The sequence below is a fragment of the Pteronotus mesoamericanus genome, unplaced genomic scaffold, assembly GCF_021234165.1.
Source record: "Pteronotus mesoamericanus isolate MK-2021 breed Mesoamerican mustached bat unplaced genomic scaffold, CSHL_Meso_final scaffold_174, whole genome shotgun sequence".
In the NCBI taxonomy this organism is placed as follows: Eukaryota; Metazoa; Chordata; class Mammalia; order Chiroptera; family Mormoopidae; genus Pteronotus; species Pteronotus mesoamericanus.
The window spans coordinates 34,152,391-34,177,200 of record NW_026555309.1 but is presented as its reverse complement, the minus strand read 5'-3'; positions in this window follow the sequence as shown (position 1 = coordinate 34,177,200).

Below are 24,810 nucleotides of genomic sequence, written 5' to 3'. Positions count from 1 at the left end.
GACTAAATTTCTTCCTCCATAAAATGTGAGAAGAAATCATAGTAAAAACCTCATAGGGCAGTTTTTGTGAGAAGTAAATGTGAAAATTCACATAAGACACAGAACAATCAAAATATATAGTAAATTTTCAATACATGCAAGCTTTAAAAATATGTATATAATTGCTATAATTATTATACAAACATAGACAAAAATACATTAAGGGTGTAAACCAGATTTAAAAGGGGAATTATTTTGGTGGGCATATGAAAAAAAGGGAGAAAGATGGAGCCAGAAAGACAAAAACTATACCAGAAAACAACAGATACAATATGACCACTATTATGAATTGTTGTAAAATTATGTGTCTCTCTCTCTATATATATACACACACACATATATATACATATACACACATATATATTTAAAGACAAATTTTGCATATTCTCAATAAAAATAAATATCTCACTTATATTTTAATCTCCTTTATGTACATATTTAAATTTTTTCTGCAATAAATGCATGTTGCTTATAACAAAAAAAATAATTTGCAAGTATAAAGAGCTGTAGAGTATCCATTTTTTGTATTTAGTGATTCTTAAATTGTATTCTCTTAAAGCCTAATCCAGCCACTGGTGTCATCTTATAATTCATAGGTCATTTCCCTAGGCTTGAGGGCACTACATTTTCCCCATAATGTGGCCTATATTTCTGCTTTAAACATTCAAGATTTGAAATGCTCTTCAAATACATACATGTGTCCAACCATAATGAAAGAAGTATAATATTGCTCTACACAATGGCCAACATAATTAACTAAATAAAGCAGACCTTGCTATTTAAGCAGGGCAAAATCAGAGCAAATGGCAGATATTAGTCCTAAAAGCTGACATATATAATTAAATTAAAAAAAAATAAATCTGTAAAAAGTAACTCTCTTTTTTAAATCAAAAGTACTCACACAAAATTCTCCCCAAACAGTGTGGAAACTTGCTTTAATACTGCATTAGACAATTAAATGGACATGGAGAAGGAGCAGAAAATTAGGAAACATACGATATTGAAAACTTGGTGTTATTTTCCAAAGCAGAAAAGTGTTAGGTTTATGAAGACATAGCTAAAGATCAAGTGCAAACAAGCTATAAGATTACAGAAGAAATTTGGAAGAAAGAAAGCTGAAGAGAGATATAACCTGAACTAAATGGAGGTCAAGAGAGGCTAGAAGAAAATCATCAGGCTTTTGAGCTCAAAAAATTCTTTGAATAAATATCTATATTTTAGGCACTGTATTAAGTACATTCTAAATGTTATCTCATTCGGTCCTCCCAATCAACCCTTTCCATTTCACTATAAAGAAACTCAGAGACAAAGAAAGGTTAAATGACATGGAAATTAGTCCAACTCCTTGAATTTTCTTTTTGCTTCCATGGTGTGGAGATTGGGGGAGAGGAAACAAATCTCAGATTTCACCTGAGGAAAATCTATGCTTGAGTGTAAAGGCAGAATTATGAAGTGACATTTAGAAGCATCCACCTATCCCCTAAGACCTGATGACTTTTGTATGATTTCTGTTAAAGGAAAAGGTTTAGATAATAATTGTAGCATGAGGAAGCTTGAACTCTCACTGATATTTGAGATTGGATGTATCAAAAGACAGTGTCAATGTAAGAATATCTAAACAGGTAGAAATTCAGACATTTATGAGTTTGTCTGAACCAAACTGACGACACATGCCAGGGAGCAAGATCTCAAGTGCTCCACAGAACGGCAGTTTTGCAGGCTCTTTTATGCATTTGAAGTAAAGGAGAGAATGTAAAGTGGGTGACAGAAGGATGGGAGGAAGCAAAGCAGGGGCTGGATTGCAAGATTCTGCACTCTCTTATGCCTTTGAGGGGTATTACTTCTGGCATTTCAAAGGGGTGTTAACCACGGACAGAATTTTACTGAAGCACTTGAGGCCTGGGACATGACTACTCACCATGACCTGCCCAGTCGGTAATGTATGATTTATTATAACCTTGTCCACAGTGGGCAGGCTCAAAGGGTTTAACTGGAGAGAATTTAATGAGGAGGCTCTTCCCAGAGATGAGGGCAGGCTAAAGGAAACCAAGAAATGATCCTGAGGACGCCAGGACTAGCAGCACCTCAGCCCTGAGTGGTGCCCAGAAGAACAGCCTATCAGAGGTCCAAGAAGGCAGCGGCGCAGGAGGATGCTGAACACGGTCCTCCCCTGGGCCGATACAGGCACACGTGTACACAGGTAGCAATTACTCCTGCGAGACAACCAAGCTCTAGAAGAATGAAGAGCTTCTCACGACCAACAATGGGGCCTAACTGCAGCTTCAGGAACCCTCCGGGGCAGAGGAGGCTGGGACAGCCATTGTCTCCTTTCACTCCACTCTGATAGGGGGCTTAGGCCTACCTGCCATGTCCCTGCAGCATGTTCACAGCGACGTTTCCCCAGAGCCGTTTGCAAACGATGGGAGCAAGCAGGAACACAGGGCGCCAGCACTCACTGCAAGGTGCCTCATCCCTGTAGGCAGCGTCCCAAGCGTCTTGAGCACAGGCTTGGCTCCAAACGGCTTCCCACAACTACCCCGCAGGTAGACCCTGCACGGAGCTCCTTTTACACGGACCACTTCCTGTACAAAAAACAGGAGAGGGCCTGTGTAGAGAAGACTGGAGAACACAGGGGCTCCCCCGGGAGTGCAGGAATTCTCCGGAGTTGGAGGGGCCGGTAGGCGCCAGAGTTCTCCCTCCACGCCCTGGGGTGGGCGGTAGTAGCTCCAGGCACTCTGGCCTGCCTGCAGGGTCACTGTAGTGTGTTCCTAGACACAACGCGGGAGCCCATTTCACCGCAGCGAAGGGAGCAAGCAGGATCAATAGGGCGTTATTTCACTCAGCTGGCCTCCCCATCTGGAGCCCTGCTCCGAAAGCTAGGGCCCGGATGCCTGAAGCACCCGCTCAGCTCCTACCAGCCTGGCAAAACCACCCTGCACACTCTCTACACAGAGCCCATGAAAATAGGCTTAACTCATCATTACAGAAATGCAAACTAAAATCACAGTGAGATACCATTACACACCATTAGGATAGCATATTCATAACATCCCCAAATTGAAAAAAAAAAATCCAAATTCCCATCACCACCTAAATAACTAAATAAATTGTGGTATATATACACAACGAAATATTGATACAACTCAGAAATAAAAAGAAATAAACTATTGATAATAAAAGCAATAACATGAATACATGTCAAGAACATCTTGCTAAGTAAACCAATCCAGACACAAAGGACTACATACTATGTGATTTAATGCATGTAAATTTTACAGAAGCCAAAATTATAGTAAAAGATCTATAGTTGCCACTAACCAGGAGCCTGGAAGAGGGAATTGATGTTAGGGATGTAAATGAGACTTTTAGGAGGTGAAAGTATTGTGATTGCTATAGAGGTTACACAACTGTACACAATTATGAAACTCAACAAATTTTACATTTAAAACAAGTGAATTTTTGTATGAGTTACATTTAATTGTGTTGATATTTAGAAATAGAGTTCAGGAAAATATCACTGATAGCCCTAGTGATTTAATTGTCAGTGGAAATGTTTTATTAGAATTGAATTGTCAATGGAATTTTCTTAACTACAAGAATGTAATCTCTTGCAGATTAGTGAGTTAAATGTAATCTGACACATGGTATGATTATGAAACAGTGTTCAAAAACACAGATTACTCAAAAGAGCCCAGGTAATACCAAGTATCAGTGAGGCAGCAACTAAAGTTGTTACACACTGCTACTGTTTTAAAAAATATACTACTTTGCATTATTTAGTAACCCTAAAATACATATAACCTATGACCCAGCAGTTCCATGTGTGGGTATCTGACAAAAAAAAAGTTCTATGTCCACAAAAAAACTATACAAGAATTGCATAAATGTATTATTTATCATGCTCCTAAATGGGAGACACATAAAATGTCCAAAGACAAACCATGGAAAAATAAATTGTAGGACACTTAAAAAAAAATGTAGTATAACCACAAAATGGAATACTATTCAGCAATAAAAAATGAACTACTGTGACGCACAACAATAGACATGAATCTCATAGCCGATGTTAAACAAAATTGCCAGACCCAGAATTCCATTCAAATAAAGTTAAGAAGACACAGAATGAATGTAAGTCGGTATAAGTCAGGATGGCCCTATTTCTTTCTGGTGGGGATCCTTCTCTGAGGGGGACACAAGGGAGCCTTCTGAAGTGCTGAAATGTTCCATCTTGATCTGGGTGGTGGAACGTGGCTGTATACATATATAAAAAAATCCATTAAAGTGCACATTTAAAATTGGCATACTTTACTGTATGTGAGCTATTCAGTAATTCTTAAAAGTTCTTAAAAGTTTAAATCATGCTTTACAAATGTGTTAAAAACAGAAAGAAAGATGATATATCATAGTCTTAGAATACTAAGTACTATCTTGTTCTCTAGCTAAGGAGCTGGGGGGAGAATGTTTTTGGAAAATTCTCTTTATAAAAATCCCTCTGGAGAGTATTGGGGGATTCCCAGGATCAGATAAGGTAAGCCTTCCAGCCATAGGAGAAAAAAGCAAGTTCTCAGTTCATTTCATTGAAATGTCAACACTTTCCTTACTCCTCCAGCAGTTGTTTCCTTTTAGTTTCCCGTAAGGGCCAACAGTGTGGACAGACCTGGCCTGGCGGGGGACACATTAAGCCTCCTCTGCTTCTGAGTAGAGGGGTCGACTTAAGGAGTCAGTTTTCCCTCCCCTGATATCAGATTCCCAACTGATAAAAAATATTATTACTAGCCATAATGAGAACACCTTCTTTCTGTTAACTATTTGCCATGAACCAGATACCGTGGTGGCCACTTGACACACAGTCTTCCAACCTCGTATGGAAGGTCTCATTAATGGGCAGCAATAGAAGAGCATTCTCTGGAGTCAGGTTCCCTGAGGTGAAAAACCAGTTCTGTTTCTTCTCAGACCTGCGAGCTTGCACCTTGGTATCTTCATCTGTAAAATGGGAATAAAAAATTACCTTCCTCCCAGGATGGCTGCTAGGATTAAACAGATTAATGCATATAAAGCTTTGAGAATATGCTTAGCACATAAGAAGGATTACACATGTATTTACTAAATAAAATGGCAAAAAATATTTTAAAGGTGGGAAAATACAAGCTGGCAGTAGCAATGGCTTACTAAGGAGTGGGGCAGCGAGGTGCTACACTCTAGGTGCAGAAAATGAAGGGGTGCATTTTATGCTGGGGTATTTTTTTAATAGGAAAAATAAGACTTTTGATTACCATAATACCCTGGCAATTCAAAACAATGTCAGAAGTATAATATTTTTCAATTGTTTCTGGGGCCTACCCACTTCTCATATCTTTGTATTGATATTAAATAACTGGTCAAAAGTCACACGACTTCAAGTGTTGAAGCTTAGATTCAAACAACCATCCACCAACTTTCAAATTTCATACTAACTCAACCTCCTCTAAGGGCCATTCTTGTTGTTAGAAAACATATCTTACAATCCCTGTATGCTGTGTGTAATATCCATGTCTTCTTCCTTGAAACACTTTTTATTCAAGAAATAAATAGTACCGTGCACTGGATTCTGTTCTAGACACTGGGTGTAGAGCAGTGAACAAGGCAATGTCTTTTCTCTTTTAGTGCTTACTTTCTAGCAGCATGAGAGAAAATAAACAAGAAAGCACACACAAACATTATTTTCAGAGGACAATAAGTAATTGAGAAAATAAACCAGGCTGATCAGCCAGAGCTGTGCTGCCCAACATAGTAGCCATTAACCCACATGTGGCTCTTGAGGACTTAGAATGTGGTTAGTCCAGATTGAAATGTGATGTTAAGTGTAAAACACACATGGCTTTCAAAGACTTAGTACTGAAAAGAAGAGCATAAAATATCTCATTCATAATTTTTATACATTTATTACATGTTTGTAAGGAAAGGAGACTTTTATGCATAAAACAACACACTTAACATCTCCAGTGTTCTTTCTTTTTTTTCAAGTTTCAAGTTTTCATCTGGTATTTTTTTTCCACATAAAACTCATTTTAATATTTTTTAAAATGCAAGTCTGCTGGTGATGAATTCTCTCAGATTTCATTCACCTGAAAGAATCTTTATTTCTCTTTTATTATAAAAGGTATTTTCACTGAGCAGAGAATTCTAGGTTGAGAGCTTTTGTTCCTTCAGCATTTTGAAGATGTCATCCTATTGTCTTCTGGTTTTCATCGTTTCTGATTAGAAGTTCACAGACCTGTCTTTTACTTTGTACAGAATGTGTACTCTGTTTTTAAGAACATTTACTGTTAATCACTGGTTTTCAAAAGTTTTATTGTAATATGTTAGGTTGTCTTTGCTTATCCTGTTTGGGTGCTGTCAAGCATCTTGAATATGTAGATTCATAATTTTCATCAAATTTGCCAAAAAATTTTGCCAGTGTTTCTTCAAATAATGTTCTGGTTTTCTTCTCTCCCCTTTTTTAAAACTCAAATTGATATTGTCTCCTGGACACTAAGACTCTGTTCATTTTCTCTTTTTGTCCTCTGTGCTTCAGTTTGCATAGTTTCCCTTGCAATGCTTCCAAATTCACTGAATTATTTTTTCTCCTTCTTAGTGTCTAATCAGTTGTTAATCCCTCCCAATGAAATTTTCTGTTTCAGGTATTATTTCATTTTTAAAAATTCCATTTTTAAAATCCTTCAGTCCTCTCCTCATTAGACTTATGTTTCCTATTAAATCCTTGAAGGTATTTCTATTAACTCTTTTAAGATCCTTGTCTACTAATCCCATTACCTTTATCATTTTTAATTTTGTTTGTAATGATTGATGTATCTCTTTGTAATAGGTTGTGTTTTTTTGCTTCTTCACCCATCTAGTATTTTTTATTAGGTCCTGGACTTTTTGTGTTTTGTAATGTTGAGTGCTAGATTTTTAAAAATACATTCTTTTAAAAGGTATTGGACTTCATTTGGGTAGGCACTTGTTATTCAGCTTAAGCTTTTCAAAAGTTTCTTATGAGCTTTTTAGGGCAGGTTTTGAGTGTCCTTGACTCTAGAGCTAGTTTAATCTCTCTCATAAGGCATGACCCTCAAGTGTCTCCACTGAATACCTCAGAGTTTCAATAAGAACCCTTTACCATGGTTGATCAAAACTCAAACATCCCCAGCCCTGTGTTTGCTCTAGGAACTCTTCAGCTTACAGCTTCTTGGTTGTTTTCGCGCAGCCTCATGAAGTCTCACCCTTTACAGCTATAGTTTAGTGTTCAACATAATACTCAAGGGGGCCTCGTGCAGATTGCGGAGCTCTTTCTCAGGCAGCTTCCTCCTCTCCAGTACTCTGACCCTCACATCCCAGACACCTCACTCCTCTGAAATTCCAAATTCTGTCTCCTTCTGTGTCTGCTTAAGATTCCCCTCCCTTCACTGCAATCTGCAAAGTGCTTCCAGACAGAGAGGCTGGATACATATAAAGTTCACATTGTTGACTTCCCTTCTCTCAGGAATCACAGTTCTGTGTTGTCTATTGTCTAATGTCCAGAAGCACTGGCTTCATATTTTATCTAGTTTTCTCATTGCTTTCCATGAGAGGCTATGTCCCATCACAGCCAGAAGCAGAAGTGAACCTGTGTGAAAACTGGACATTTGTAAAAATAAAAATGTTTTATTTTTAAAAAGTAAATGGATTCCAAGGGCACCTCATCAAAAGAAACATCTACCCTAGTACACTGACTTTCAAACTTGGTTGCACACTGGAGTAACCCGAAGTATCACTCCCAGAGTTACTGATTTAAGTGGCCTGGAATGTCACTTGGGCATCAGAAATTTTTAAACACTTCTTGGTGATTGTACTATGCGGCCAAGCTTGAGAACCACTGATGTGGTTCACTGAAGTATTTAGTGATGGACATTATACTACAAAGGGGCGGGTGCAGTGTGTCAGTATGTGTTTGGGTGTTTGTATGCACACACAATTGAATATACATATAAATACACACACACACACACACACACACACACACAATCCCTCCACCTAGCTCTCTAGATCAGTAGTTCCCATATATTGTTGGAGAAATACAGCTCAAGAGAAATGTCTAACAAAAAAATATTTTTGCAGCTCAGGTTGTGCTTAGCCAGCCCTAAGAAAAGAGTAGAAAATGCGGTTGAAGTGGTTGAAGGAGCAGCTGTTTGTAAATGGTAAGGGCCTGCATTTCATGGATTAACCATTTGATCATCTGCTCATTGACATGAGTCAGAGTGGCTACACTGAATCCTCACAGAGGAGGCGTATGTTTGGATGCCAGAGCTCAGAGTAGAGCTTAACCTCTCTCCTCTACTCCCCAGTTGCTACAGTTTTCATACCATGGACACTTTAGGGAATTATTGAAGGTTAACCTATCTCTACTGAGTCAGGGATTGAATGGAAAAACTTCACAACCCAAACTGTATTTTCTTCTCTGGATACACTCAAAAGAATGAATATGAAGGAAATATACATTTATTGAGAGGCAGGTATTTTATATATACAATCTCAGTAATAGCACCAATTACCTGATGGGATAGGATAGCCTCATTTTAAAGAATAAACCAAGGGAAATGTTAGGATTGTCTCTCTCTTGATTTTATCAGAGAGCATAAGGGGAAAAAAAAAAGAAACAAATGATGAAACTGATGAAAATATATCAGCTTTCAGTGAAGCCAATGAGGAAGTCTAAGGCCAGCCTGGGTGGTATCCCTTTGCTCCTCAGGGAATCTGAGACGCAACTGTGTGGAAGTGTTAGAGTTTCGCCAAGCACAGTGAAAAAACAGGGAGAAAAGAAAATTAAAACTGTCAAAGGGTATCTTTACAACATACACAAATCAGCCGCACCGTACACGGAGTCATTTGAAAACCCATTATTGAAAGGCTTCTATTTTTACTATGGCATTCCTAGCATTGCAAAAGGTTTCTGGCGCATATTAGTCACTCAATAAGTATTTGGGTGCTGGAGGTTCAAAGACAAATGTGACAGGCCCCTGCTATCTAAAGGTCTTTGGAAAGCTATGAAAAAGTCTGTTTGGGTTACCACCACCTTTTTCCCCACCCAGAGTCCCGAATACCTTCCATCTCTCTCTGTACGAAAGGCTAAGTGTGGAGCCAAATGCGCCAAGACCCCGAGCACTGGAAATTTTCCCGAAGGGTACTGGGACCCATCTTCCAAACCAAAGGAAGACAGGGGCTGAGAGGCTGAAGGAAGAGACTGACGGCACCAGAGCTGAACAAAGAATTGATTAAGAACTTGGACAGAAGCAGAGTGGATCGCCACACCCAAAAAGAAATGAGGGCTTCATATATACATATCCTGCGGGAACACAGATGATTTGTAGCCAAGTGGCTCGTGCTTGTTGAGAGCTACATATTCCAAGGCAGTTAGCAACCTACTGGGCCTACTTAGATATCTGTGTCAGAACATTCCTTTCTGGGGATACAGGCCCTGCGTGAATTAGCGGCCACTTGGAGTAACTTGCTTCTCAAGAGGGCACTGGTTCCATCAAGCACTAGAAACCATTCTGCCTAACACGTAAATAAGGGGTTGCTGGGAGGCCTGGCTGTTTATTAGCATAATCCATGGGTCTACCTCTTCTTATTGGTAGGCCTGGTTGATTCTACTAATATGTGATAAGCCCTTTTTGTCAGTTATTTCCTATCATGTAAGATGTATGACCATAGTCAAACCTCATGAGATAAATTATGCTTCAATGTTATTCCCATTTTACAGATCAGAAAAATAAGGCCCAGAAGGTGTTATAACTTCTTTAAAAATCACCCAACTAGAAATACTAGAACAAAGATTCCAACTAAACTCCACCTTTCAGATATTCTAATGTTCATATCACAGACGCAACACAACAAACCAACTAGCTTTCCAGGGAGCCTCTGGACTTGGGGTCCAGGCATCACCCACAGGATTTAGTTCAGGCCTCCAAGACCTCCTCAGCTTCTGTGAGACCAGATGCAAAACAAGGTGACGGAGCCGGTCATGGTCAGGGTAGAGCTTACAAGAGCATTTACAACCAATCAAATCCCAAGACGGGAAGCTTGGTGTCATGGAAAGAACACTCTCTGTGAAGTTTAGACAGCTGTATCAATTAATGCTAAATAGTGGCACAACCCCTATGATTACATTCGTTAGGAAGCTCACACAGATACTGTGGAACAAAACACAATACCACATACTTACTTACTTTATATACAAAAGGAGGAAAGTGATAGAAGTTTAAAGAAAGTGTTCTTTAGTCTTTTAGGGGAAGGTTCGATAGAAGAAAAATTGCAGACCATTAATCACAGTGAGAGTTTTCATCTATCTTCAATTTCCATTTATTCTGGCCTTTTCCGCCTTTATCCCTCATTAACATGAATCATTAAGGTCTAGTTCAATGTCTTGCACAAACTTGAATATTCAGTATGATCAAAACTATGTTGAAAAATAAATGATTCATTAAAAAAAAGAAATTGAAAGGAAATACACTCAAATCTAGCATTGATTATCCCTGAGTGACAAGAAGATAGCTGATTTTTTCTTTTTATAAGAGCATGCTTTTTATAATGACAACATATTATTTTCCGAGTGAAGAAATAGTACCTGTTCATTCTGATGTCCTGTTGTGCTCACCCAGCTGTGTGCCTTGAAATAAACAACAATGAAGTAATTAAACAAGGAAAGAGTGCCTCAAAATTTTTTATCCATGAACATACGATCTACTTAAAGATAAATCAAAAAATGAAGGGGATAAGACTATTCTGCAAAATGTAGCAATAATTTTTATAACCATGACTACATTTATGCAAGCAATATAATCTGGGGATGGTACTGAGCCTTGAATATGAAGGCAGGAGATTCTCCATAAGGTACTTCAATGTTGTAACATGTGTCAAATTATCACCTATATAGAGATTGTGGACACAAAACAGAATAACCCATACACAGCATGAACTATGAATCTACCCTAACCTGGGTTTTCTTGTGGGCATTCATTGTGCTGGGCAATACCAATGTGGAGCAGCGCATGGTTTAAAGCTCCATCTTTACATTTCATTTTCCTGGACCACAGGATAGTATCCAAAATCCAATCGTGCGAACTAAGTTCAAAGGGCCCATCCCACCCCCCATAAACATGCACACCATTGCTATAAATATACCCAATCTTGTTGAAGGCTGAGGTTCTTCATCTACTCCCCACTCCTTTATCAACTTCAAATATTTATTCAGCTGCTACCTCCCAGCTTAAGCCATTTTTCCAGGGGGGAAAAAAAAAAGAAAAAGACAGAAGTACTTGGGTTTAAACGGAATTGTCAAATGTTCTGGACACTGTAGTGGCCTAAATAAAATAAACCCAAAAGACAGGTAGTCACAGGTAACTGGGAACATGACTCAGTGATGCCACCATATTTGTAGACAATTTACCTTTCAACTGGAAATTCTGTGTCAACTCATCATTACTTTATGAGACATAAAAGGGTGTCGTAATCACTTGTCATTTTTGCTACTCAGCAATTGGTTTATTACTTTTCCTCTGAGTCTATTATGTTCTTTCTGATAGACCTTCTTTCCTCAGCACCTGTTTTGAACAAAGCCCTGTCATCTGTTGGCACTTTTTTCTTTGCTTCAGACTCATAAGGGAATGGGACGCATGTGCAGTTTCTCTTTTAGAAGGTTAGCTTTACTTGTTATTGCTGCAGTCCATCCCTATCATTCCTTAATGATGACAGTGACGTAAAAGGTTTTTAAATGCTTCTCATAATTTTCTCATGGAATATCCATAGGATTATTAAAGCTTATGTTTCATGATGCCAAGATATTATTGATGCCCAGACCAGGCCTATATTTTTCATTCCTTCTACAAACATGGGAAATATTGAAGAGTTAGGCCCAAGAGTGTGAGCTTTGGCCAATAAAAGACAAGGAACAAGAAAGAACCTTGTCTAAGTTTATTCTGTGAACATACAGTGAGCACCTAATATATTCCATGCACTGTACCTGCTTCATGATACTACATGGACCTTCGACATAGGCCATATAGTCTTGCTTCTTTTTATACCGAAAAGAAAGTATTTTTACCCCTTCTTTCTGAGGTAAAAAGAATATATTTTAAGTAGCTACTTAAAAACTATGGTGAACAGTACTAATATACAAAGATATGTTTGTACAATGTCTTTTGAAAGCAGCCATTTTGAAAAGCAGCCATTTCTTAAAATATTAGGCAGCCAAGTCTTGGAAATTACATAACTCTTCAAGTAAACAAAATCTCATTTTCCCATAATGATAACATCACGTAAAAAAAAATAGAGACTAAGTGGATTACAAGGGCCACAGAAACGTCTAAAAAGTTATAAAGCAACATAGAGATTCCAGATTTCCAATTTTTTTGCTTCAAATGAGAGCATTGAAAAGAAACTCAAACCACCATTGCCATAATGTCACAACAAAGAACATTCTGGCCTCAGCAGGAAAGAAACGTTTCCAGAACTCTAACATTAACTTTATGAAAAGTTCATGAACTATTCTTATTTTTCTCATTTCACTCCCACCCTAGCCGCCCCAACACTAAACCTTCCAGTAAGGCCTTAGTATAGGACCTTTGGCACAGACTCTGTTTTCTAAGAAACTCATGCTTAGACAATGCTACTCTTTTATCCTCATTTTAGAGACTAAGACAAATGAAACTTAAGCAAGTTTGCCTAAGGTTATATAGCCAGTGAACTGCATAATTGGGATTTGGCTCCAACTTGCCTAATATGTCTGGTCATTATATTATTTCTCCCTGCCCCCTTTTATTGGTGCTGATAATACAGAACAATGGCTTGTAAATATTTATTTCTTTATCAAGTGCCTGTGAATTTTGAGAGATATTCCAGAAAGAGGGCCAAAACCGAATGTATTAAAATAAAAAAAGAAAATTATGGCAGCTACCACTAGATATCTAATCTATATTTAGTTTCCCCCTCTTCTTTAGTAAAAGATCCATGATTTGGTTTAGAGTAGCTAAGTATTTTTCAGCTTCCTTTACAGCTAGGGGTAGCTATGTGATACCATTGTGACTGAGGGGATGTATTAAAAAAAAAATCACTGGAAAGAGATTCTGGAAAAACTCTTTAAAAGGGAATTCACTCAGCTAAAATGTGCTTTCTGCCCTTCACCCTTTTCATTCATTTCACTTATACTGTGAACTTGAAACTGGAAAAGGAGCATTCTTCTTGCAACCACAAAACAACATTTTTTAAAACAAAAACTACATGCTGTCCCAAAAGATAAGAGTTCCTTCTTTTTCACTGCTGTGTAGGATTCCATCTTTTTTACCCACTCATCCACTGATAGTCACTTACACTGTTTCCAAATTTTGGCTGTTGTAAATAGCACTGCTATGAACATAGGGGTGCATATATTCTTTTGAATTGGTACCTTGGGATTCTTAGGATATAGTCCCACAAGTGGAATCACTGGGTCAAAAGGCAGTTCAATTTTTAATTTGGGGGAGAATAAGCCAGTCAGTGAAAGACAAATACCATATGATCTGATTTACATGTGGAATCTAATCAACGATTTAAACAATATGGGACTCTAATAAACAAAATAGAAACAGAGCCATAGATATAAGGAACAGACTAACAGCTGTTGGAGTGGAAGGATGGGAGGACTGGATGAAAGAAGATGCAGGGATTAGCTAAAGAACATACATGCATGAGCCATGGATGTGGATAAACCATATGGGGGTTACCTGAGGGGGTGCTGGAGAGCTGCAGGCAAAGGGGAGGAATGTGAGGACAACTATAATAGCATAAACAATAAAATATCTAAAAATTTAGAAAAAAAAGGAAAATGAAAACCACATACCAGGTTTTCAGGTTTTCAGGAAGGAAGTCTCTATGGAAACACAGAAGAAACCTAGGTTGTTGATAGCATCATTTGGCTGCCAAATGAGGTCTGGACTGCCCATATCTTGTTAGATGAAAAAAATAAGCTCTGTCATTGTTAAAGAACTGTTTTTTCAGATTCTTATTACATGCAGCAAAACTCAGTCCCTAACTAATCAATAATACAGATAGCCTTTCAAAAAATAAAAGGATTAAAAAATGTGACTTTACATTAAGGAATTATAAGGAAATCAAGCAAAGAATGTTGTTGCTCACATGCAGGCAGTGAGAATTGTCAAGAGATGTAAGTAGGATGCCTTCCAAGGTGGAATAACGGAACAAGAGAAGGAGAAAAAAAAAATGATGGCATTTGAGTGGGGAAAAGGTCCAGAGGTGGACCAGATGGTAGATATTAAAAGCTGAAAACAGAGAACCTCAGCCACCAATGTTTAGGTTGAATTAACAAGGGCTTCTGAGTTCATGGGCAGATGGAGGCTTCCCACCTAAGCTAAATCTAATGGGACAGCAGGAACTCAATTGACTGCACCCTTTAATTGTGTATGGTATTCCCAACTTGGACGCACACTGATGTAAAGGTTTAGTATGAACAAAACCTTCTGTACAGCTGGTGGGAAATGCGAAGATTGGGTCTGAAGTCACCCATGAAGACATTGGAAAGAGGGTGGGATCAAAATCTGACAAAACTCAGGGCTCCTTCAGCCTTCCTTTAGTAGTTCATGCCTTTGTTTATTCTTCATGCATTTATTCAACAAACCTAGGGTGAGTGTCTAGCATGTTCTAAGCATTGCTAGCAAAAAACGGAGACTTCAAAATACTGTCAAAGTATGATTTTCAAAAAGTGAAAGACATGACTCACATGAACAATTTAACTAATTTAATATAGAATGTTCAATTTATTTAACTCATATATAATGACCAATTTATTCACTAATTTAAGAGGGAATCAGCAGAATCACAAAACATTATCACAGGACATTTGAGGAACTAAGAATGTATAGGGGTTAAAGAAAGAGTATTTGAGTGCAATTGGTAGGTTAGATATATAATGAAGAAACTGTCCCCTGCAGTTACATTTCCTACTAGGCAGAAGTTATTTGCATCTCTGGACAGAAGTCTGCACCTTGAAATGTAATATCACAAAGTCAGGGCTCTGGTCCCAGGTGCGTTCTCCTTGATTATTAAGTAGTCCTTGGGTAGGGCTACTAGACAATGCTCCAGAATGACACTGAAATGACATGCAGTCCTCTTTGCCTCATTTCTCGGTATCAGATAATTTTGAGAATAAGAACCAGATTCTATAGGCTGATCTATGACAACTATACTTCCCCAACATCAGGAAAGAAAAAAAGGGGGAGATTATGTCCCCTGTCTCAATATATTCTAGGTATATATACCTGAAACAAAACTTACCTGAAGTTTTGTGACACTTTGTTTCATTGTTACCCAACTGAGTAAAGTGTTCATTATTAAGCAAATTATGATACGAAAAAATTGAGGTTGTAAACATTGTTGTCACACAGTAACAGAAGCAGCAAGTCTGAAATCTGCACATGTCTGTTTCTAACCTTTCACCTTTTTTCACTGAGCTGCCTGGGCACTTGTGAAATTCACAGGTTTGTTCAGCTATCCACTCATTGGTTAATTTGGCATTAATTATTGATCACTTCCTATGCACTCAGCACTCCCTGAGGCCATGGCCCTGCAGAAGCGGACGAAGTAGGTTCTGTCTTCATCTGGTTTCTGCCTCAAGCAGCTCACATTTTAAGGGGCCTCACACCTTCATTTTAGCCTGTTGTCACCGTAAGCATATTCCACTGATGTATTTTAAAAAATCCCCACTAATTTGAAGTGGCTCCTTTTTCTTTTTGACAGCATGTTCCTGTTTCTGCTATCTCAGCCCACAGATGTCAGCCCCCTTTAACCAGCGGCCCCCACTATTTCTTGCTCCTGTCATCTGTCCCTTGCAAAGCCGTTTCGTTGAGTTAGAGCTGCAGAGCTTCCCTTATAAGTCAGACAGAGATCTCATATGCTCCAGTCAAAGGTCTCAGATGTCTCAAGGACTAGCAGCTGCTCTTGGGAAAACTGCCCCAGAAGCCCTTTCAAGCCCTGGGCTCCATGAACGTATCCTTCCTCTAGAGACCGGTGTTGGGCCTGAGACAGAGGAAAGTCAGCCAAGGCTAGAGCTCGACTATCACTTGAGACACAAGTCTGAAGAAGCTGTTCCTTATTACAAAATGTCAGTGTTACATATATGTCTAGTACAAGTGGCCCTTTTGGTCATTCACAATGGATTAGGTCAATGGTAACACAGAACCCAAAGCTTCCCCCTTACAATAGTTCAGATGTGGAAGGGCCCATTTGATATTTAGCAAGAATGTGAAATAGCAAGAGAATACACATATCTTTACATGGACCATTTCCTTTATTCCTGGGAAACTGTGGTGAAACTCCCTTCCTGACTTTGAGATGCAGTGATGTCATTGGGCCCGGCTTAAGCAGCAGGACATGACTCCTAACCTTTCAGGCCTGTAAAGAGAATATGAAAAAAAAGGTAACTATTGAAGTGATGGATATGTTCACTAGCTTCATTGCATTGATTAGGTCATGATGGATCCAAATATATCAAAATGTTAGGTAGGATAGTAAACCAAAGCAGGGAAGAGGAGGGAGACGTCTCACCCACTGACTCAGCAGTCCTGAGCCTGGCCCAATAAGATGGCCAGATGTTCCAACATCACTAGAAAACACAAGGCTGGCTACAGAGCCGTAATTCTTTACTATGTGTGTAAGAAGAACCAAGTTTCTCCCATAACAAAAACATCGAGTTGTATACCTTAAATATTTACAAGTGTTATTTGTCGATGATGCTTCATTAAAATTGGAAAAAAATTGTGTATGTACCACTCCTCTACTTTGAGACAGGATTACACCAGAACCATAAGATTCAAATCAGAGAGATCCAGTCATAGCCCAAGAGAAGAGGTGCAAGGGTCTCGCACAACCAACCAGCCCAATGTTTAAGGATACTCCACAGCCAAACATGTGTTTCCTGGGGCATAAATGTAATCCTTCAAACTATAGGTTAATTGTTTCTCTTTTCTCTTCTTCTGCATTTGTAGAGATGGCATGAGACTAATCCATATCCACTGGAATATAACCCACTGCAATACTAAACACAATCTTCTCTAAATATTCTCATTCCCCAAATGTATGGAACTATGTGGTTAAAGACGAGCCATGAAGTTGAACTAGGATGCAGTGTGCCTGTCTGAAACAGGGTGCTCGACCTCACCTGTGGGAAAAGGCATTTTCATTTCCTCTGTAGGACTGGAAGGCTCAGGTCCACTCTCATTCTTAGAACAAAGACCAGGAGACAAGTGGAGGCCCACAGCATATATCAACATATTTTGAAGATATAAAGCAAGCTAACAAACTGTTCGTTAAAATAGGTTCTATCCTTCTTCCTTAAAAAGTATTCCTTCATAACGACATAATTGAATAATATTTCTAATACTATTTATTTTAAATAGTTTATCAGTATATCAAAGATAATTTAATTCAGCTTGGGGTGTTGTTTTGGTTACTGTCAATACCAGAATGATTCTGAAGGCAAGACCTACAATTCATAAATTATTATATTTTTCATAAAAATATTTTCTTGCCCTTATTTCAGCACATCATACTAATTACATTATTAAAGATTTTTCACATTGTTAAGAACTTTGAGTTCTACTGCTAGCAAAGCTCCGACAAATTTTCTTGAGTCATTGCAGTTCTTAGTTTTCTTAAATTAATTTCAGCTTAGAAAATTTGTCCTCTTCTGAGACAATAGCATTTACACTCATCAACAAATTCTTTAAAAACTACCTAGATTCTGAAATTAACTACAATTTTGCATATCATGTAAAAACATTTTAATGTGGTCACATATATTATCTTCACAAAATGTCATAAAATATCTTAATTTTCTCACAAAAGGCACACCTGCATTGTAATTTTATCATCTCTTTATAAACTATTCAAATTCATAAGACCTATGTTTCTTTTATCTCTTCTATTGAATCTCATATATTATCTAAATGTTTTATATTATCTAAATGCTTTAACAGCATTTAGTCATTATTCTCAGCATGTATCTGAGAGTAGTTATGACATCAGACTTGATATGTGTTTTATCAAGATGTCTCTCTTGACTATATCCAGAAAACATTATATATAACCTCTGAATTGTTCCCAATGTCATTGCTCTGTGCATTGTTAAGACTATTCTCTTAGTAATGAATTTAAAATGTTTCCCTATCCAGAAACCATTCTACTTTGCACACTTTTTTCCTTACCCACAAATCTTTTGTGCCTTTATCCTAGGCCTTTTCTTAGTGGTTTTTAAGTGCCTAAATAAGCTGAATATTTTTTGAAAATTTGTTAAATTGTATTAAATATTTCTGTACAAATAAAACTATCTGCAACCCTAGCTTCAGTACCAATCTAACAGCAATTGTAAGGAATCAGTATTATGCTCCATATTTGTTACATCTGGACCAGTGTTATCCAATAGAGTGTCCTGAAATGATGAAAATGTTCTATATCTGAACTATGTAATATGGTAGCCACGCTCCATGTGTGGTTACTGAGCACTTGAAACACAGTAAGTGCAACTGAAGACCTGGATTTTTAATTGTGTTTAATTTTAATGTTTTTAGATTTAAATGAGACTGGTGACCACTATACTAAACAGCACAGATTTTGACTCACATATAAGTAATTTTAAAAGTAATATGACTTCGTCACATTGCAAAATATTTATCAGTTGCCAATATTGTGTTAATTAATGAAAACTTCTTTGTCCCTACTTGGAAATCCTATTTCATTAAGCAAAATCTATTGACTTCATGCTCCCTGAGAGAAAGGATTTATTTAATTTATCTATTTTACTTCAGAGTCCTGCCACTCAAATTATTCCCATCCTCCAATATAACAGTCATTTTTACTGTATTGTCTCACCCAGGACAGAGGTGTGGGGAAGTGTTTTACTAGGGCCGGAACTGGGGTGCGTGGGTGTGTGTGTGCATGTGCTATATGAGGCCTTCTAAAACAAAGTCTTAGAACAAGGGCTCCTCTTGCCTCAATGAAGCAAGTGGGTGGAAAGGAAGGTTCTGAGTTGATTAAGGAGGTAAGGGGGAGAAGAGGGAAAAGAGTAGGGCACGAAGATTGGTTTATCCTGTACCTTCCTTCTTGCTTTCTCTACCCAGGATGCCTAGATAGGGAGATAAATGGCAGTTGGCAGCTTCTGAGCACAACTTTGTCTCCATTAAATTGCTCCTTATTTTGATGGAGGAGGCTAAGACTTCGCATAATGAACATTCAATAAATAATAGTTGATTTAATAAATGAACAGGGCTTACATCCAAATACAGCACCCCCACCAACATTAGGCAGGACTTTGTCATTAGTGCTCCTTGGGATCCAATAATTTGATACATTTAGCTATAGTCCTAAGAGCAAACTACATCAGTTCCTTAGGATTTACTTTTATATCTAAACCAAGGTATTTGCATATTGGAAAAAAGAACGCATCTTTTTGATCTTCACCGAGATGTTTCTATGTTCATTGTCTAAACTTCTAACAGAATCATTGGATCTGTTACATGAAATAATTGTGAGGGGAGAAAGGTACATCTAGGCATTTCTCGTTATAGGAATGCCATTCGGGGGCTGTATTAATAAGGTACCATAAACTGAATGGTTTAAACAAAAGAAATGTATTGTCTGACAGCTCCAGAGCCTGGATATCCAAAGTCAAGGTGTTGATAGGATTATGCTACTTCTGCAGGCTCTAGGGAAGGATCTGCTTCAGGTCTCCCTCTCCTAGTATCTGGTAGTTCCTTGGCTCATGGCAGCCTAACTCCAATCTTCACTTAGTATTCTGTGTGTGTGTGTGTGTGTGTGTGTGTGTGTGTGTGTGTGAGTCAAATTTCTCCTTTATATAAGGACACAGTCATATTGATGCCCACTCTACTCCATTACAACCTTATCTTAACTAATTATATCTGCAGTGACACTATTTCCAAATAAGGTCCTATTTTTAGGTTCTGGGGATTAGGACCTCAACATATAAATTTGGGAGGGACATAATGAAACCCACTACACACACATTCCAGATTCATCTATTTTTAGATATACTGGTATGCTGCATTCAACAGAGTATGTATTTCTTTTCTAGAAATTTCATATATGTTCTCCACAGGTCATATATTATTTCCATTTTATAGAGATGAGGTAAGAGGAGCATAAAGAAGGGAAGTGACATTTCTAAATTTACACAATTGTTTCCCATACTAGTCTCTAAATATCCTGATTTCCAGGCCAGTGATTTACTCTAAGATTAAATAATGTTGCCTTTTCTCCATACCTAATTTATTTTTCTAAGGCCACCTTTATTAGTATTGCTCTAATTCCCATACAAACTGAATGTTTAAAGGCCACTTAGTCTTGCCTATTTTCTGCACTCAGAAAAATCCAATCTGATCCTTTGGTTTTGTCTTTGGTCTGAAGAACGAGACCCACGTTTCATGGAGATTGCACTCCGACTCTTCCTGGAAGTAAACGAGATGGCTCATGACCCTGAACCTCAAGGCAGGTCTTGGGTCCTCAGAGTCAGGGGAGTGCCCCTGGGTATCTGGCTGATGGAATCTCCGTAATCTTCCAGAGTCAAACCATAAAGGTGGCAGAAAAAGCCAAAGATGGGAAATCAGGCAGGACCTGGCTAACGTTCCACCACGGCCCTATATCAGCTGCAAGTAACATCTCAGGCTTAATACTATAATCTCAGTAATATAATGGGACTTGTCAAAATACATATAAAAGCATGTTATAAATCATAAAGCATTTTATAAGTGCTAGTTTCCATGTAATAGCAGTGAAGGGATTCAGAACAGGCCTTCCCAAGATGTCCTACTTCAACATGTGGATAGCTTTGAGCTGAAGGCAAGCAAGACCCCACAGGCTTGCGAGTAACTTTTGTTCTTCCCATAACTACCTAGAAGAAACTAAACCTGGGGTCTTGTCCATAAGAAGTATTATTATCAGAAATAACTTTTTATGGCCTATCTATATGGCAGAGCAAACTTCTAATTACTAAACACCTGCTATGATAGTCCTGTGAATTTCTTCCTTCCCCTCTGAAGCCTCAGCATTTTTACCCCATGTTTAACTCAGGGTGCCATATATACCTGTTTTACCTTCCTGTCTCTGAACCTCTCATATATGTATTATTTCTTTGTATATGTATGCAACTAAATGTCATTATTTTCTCTTGTTAATCTGTCCTATGTCAATTTAATTATTAGAACAGCCAAAAGAACGTAGAAGGGTACAGGAACATTTTCTGCTCCCCCACGTAGATAGATATGTTCCACTACTGTTCCACTGAGGATTTGAGCTAGTTGTTCTGGCCCTACCACCACCTTCAGTCAGCTAGGTGTTCAAAACACTCTCCTCTGTTCTGAGTGCTCTGACCATGATAATTGCATTGTTCACCCACATGGAATGTGTCAGAGGAAGACTAATTAAATTTAAGACACAACTGGGTACTGTTCCTACTGATGTCCAGTATGTGATAAGGAGGCTGCAAATGGCAAGACCTGTCCAAAGTAGATGATCTAAGAGGACTGGACTCATGCTGCTTCCCGGCACGAGCTCCACACATTCCTTGCTCAGGCCTGATATTGCAGCTCCATCTCAGCCATGTGGCCCTTCCCTTCTCTCTCTTCTACACCCTGGGATCTTCACCTTGTCTAAAGGAGGGATATTTTCAGTATTTCTGGAAGTTATATTTGATCAAGTCATCTTCCATTAGTTCTGAAATTTTCTAAGCTCAAGAGTCAAGAGTCACTGCTATCTTCTCTGATCTTTTCTGTTGATCTTCTTCAAATTAACAAATAATGTACACTTAGATATCTGGTAACAGAAGGCTTCAAGCCTCAGAAAGAAAGTCAATGGGGAGAAATATATATACCAACTCTTAAAAATATTATTAATCAAAGACGCAGTATAATTTATAGTGGAGACTCCACTGCTGCATTATAAGGCAAAATCAAAGGGTCAAATTCACTCTGTGAAGACCATTTACTGTAAAAGTAGTCGAAGAGGCTTCCAGTGGGAAGCGGTGATCCCATCTTGCCCTGCTAGTCTCAGCTGTGTGATTTGGGGCTGGTCCCTGGACACCTGTGGTTGGCTGAATACTAGTTCCCAAAGACACTGGGTTCTAACCTCCTGTAAATGTTGTCTTATATGGAGAAAGGATCACTGCAAATTGATTAAACTAAAGATTCTGAGATGAGGAGGTTATCCTGGATTATCTGAGGGGACCCTAAATGCAGTCACAAGTATATTTATAAGAGATAGACAGAGGGATATTTCAGGTACACAGAGAGGAGAAGCTGATATGATGAAAGAAGAAGAAGACTGAGGAAAGATAGACTGGAAGATGTTGCGCTGCCACACTGCTGGCCTTGGAGATGGAAGAGAGGGTCATCATGAGCCAATAAATGAAGGAATGCCCCCAACCACCAGAAACTGGAAAAGGCAAGGCAAAATGTTCTCCCCTAGAGCTTCCAGAAGGAGCACAACTCTCCCAACACCTTAGTTTTGGCTCAGTGATACTGATTTTGGGCTTCTGACCTCTAGAACCCATAATAGAAAATTAATTTCTATTTTTTAAGCCATAAAATTTGTGGTAATTTGTTACTGCAGCCATAGGAAACTAATACCCAAGTTTCTCATCTGCTAAATTGGGAATGGGAGGCAGAATTGATCCATGGTTCTAGGCTCTGGCTACACAGTAGAATCAGCAAGAGAGCTTTTAAAGTAGAGTGGTACCATGCTACTCATCGTTAATTTGTTATGGAGCTCGTGGCAAGAGCTGATGAGTAGTGAGTAATAAAGCATTTTCTCTTGTGGAGTGGTAGTGAGTCATACAAGCTCTGGCAAGTGGTTCGAGTCCTGAGCAAGTGTCGAGTGCTGAGACATTTTTTTCTTGTCAGAATGCGACAAGTACCAGGTATGACAAGGTCTGAAGGCAACAAGTAGCAAGATATGACTGTACTGTGATATAGGTCTCCTTCAGAGATTCTGGTTTAAGAGTCTGGAGTGAGGCCTGAATGTCAGTTCTGACAAAAGCTCTCCAAGTCATTATAAGGTTTAGGAAGGCACGGAGTCACTAGACTGCATGGCTCTGCCATAATCTAACATGCTTTTGTTCTAGGTTTTTACACTCTAACAGAATTAATTCTTTGAATCTGAAAGAAGGGATCCCTCGGGAGGAGAAAAGGAGGAAAGCTCCCAGGAGAAACTAAGAGAAGACTTACTGATATGTAAGACAGTCAGAGGGACATCACAGCAAATTCCAGCCTGTCCCTTCGGTGTCCCCTCCTCTGCTGGAAGGCGTAAAATCACCAGGAGGAGTAAGGAAACGCTGTAGAAGCAGGGGGTTTTCAGAAGGGTCATGTTAAATGACAGGCCAATTGACCTCTGTGTTCTGCCAGAGCAAAAATCAAAGGACCAGCAGAAATTCAGAGGACTCCCTCTCTTAAAGATCCATTCTTTCATTTACAAGACATTTTTAGAGTGCCTTTGTAATGGGATATAAGACAGCATTCAGCGTTCAATCATCAGTAAATATGTAGGGCGTACATACAGTGTATCAGGCACTGTTCTAGGTACATGAGATCCAGACAAAATCCAGCGAGATCCTATCCTTCATGAGGTGCTGGGGGCGGGGGGGAGGAAAGAGGGAGGTTGTGATGAAAAAAAAAATCCGGGGTGGGGAACGATGAATGGGGTGGAAGATAGGGCACAAGTTTGAACAGAAAAAGGCTCCCTGAAGATACAGGCGCAAAGCCCCGCAGTGGGTGAGGACAAGAGCCTTGAGCACTGGCTTTGAGCTTTCCCAGCAAAGGGAGCAGCAAGAGCTGATGGCCACGTTCTTTCAATAAATGTACAGAATTCACTACCCTCAGAACCTGATTATTTGATGAAAGAATCAATGCATTTTCTTCTGCTTTGCCCCATTTCAAAATTACTTGGAAGTGGAAAATATGAGAATCTCTTTAACTGTAGCAAAGCTTGAGTGTGGGGGATATGGCTTTGGTGAAGAATCAGTTCTATCAATAAGACCTTTCTTTACCATTTTTAGCAATAAAGACAGCGAGAGGAAACGTTTCAGGCAAATAGTCCAAAAGCAAAAGCCGAGCCACTGTGGGGCTCCCATCTCCAAAGGGCAAATTCCTTGGGGAAACGCAAAAGGGAGGTGCAGTGACCAGCGGCAGAAGCTGCTCCGCTCCCTGCTGATTTTCAGCACAGTGATCTGATTCCCCTTTTCTCATTTTTGGACCAGTCCCCTTTCCAATTAGGGATCACAGCTGCTAAGAATAAAGTGGTGTCTGTTTAACTGGCAGAAGGCACAATGGCCCACTCATGCCATCAATAGGAGTCATTGTTCAGAAAATATTGCCATTGAGTTTTTAAAATGCTAATGGCATTAATTGCTCTTCAAAGCTGATTGTCGCTCAGTTCCCGACTTTTTTTTTTTTGTTAAAGCAGGAAGGCCTTTTGTTTTTAATTGTAGCATGTTGAAAACATTTCTCAAGAAAATACAGATTCATAATTTGAAAGCTTCGAGGAAACTTTGATATTATTTATTTAACCAACTCATTTACAGAGCAGGATGCAGCGCAGAAAGGCTGCGTGACTTGGTTAAAGCAACACTGCCACTGAATGGCAGACTTGGAACTAGGGAACCAGCGGTATCATCCCCATCCAACATCCTTCTGCTCTTTTGTTAGAGATCTATAGTTCACCATCAAA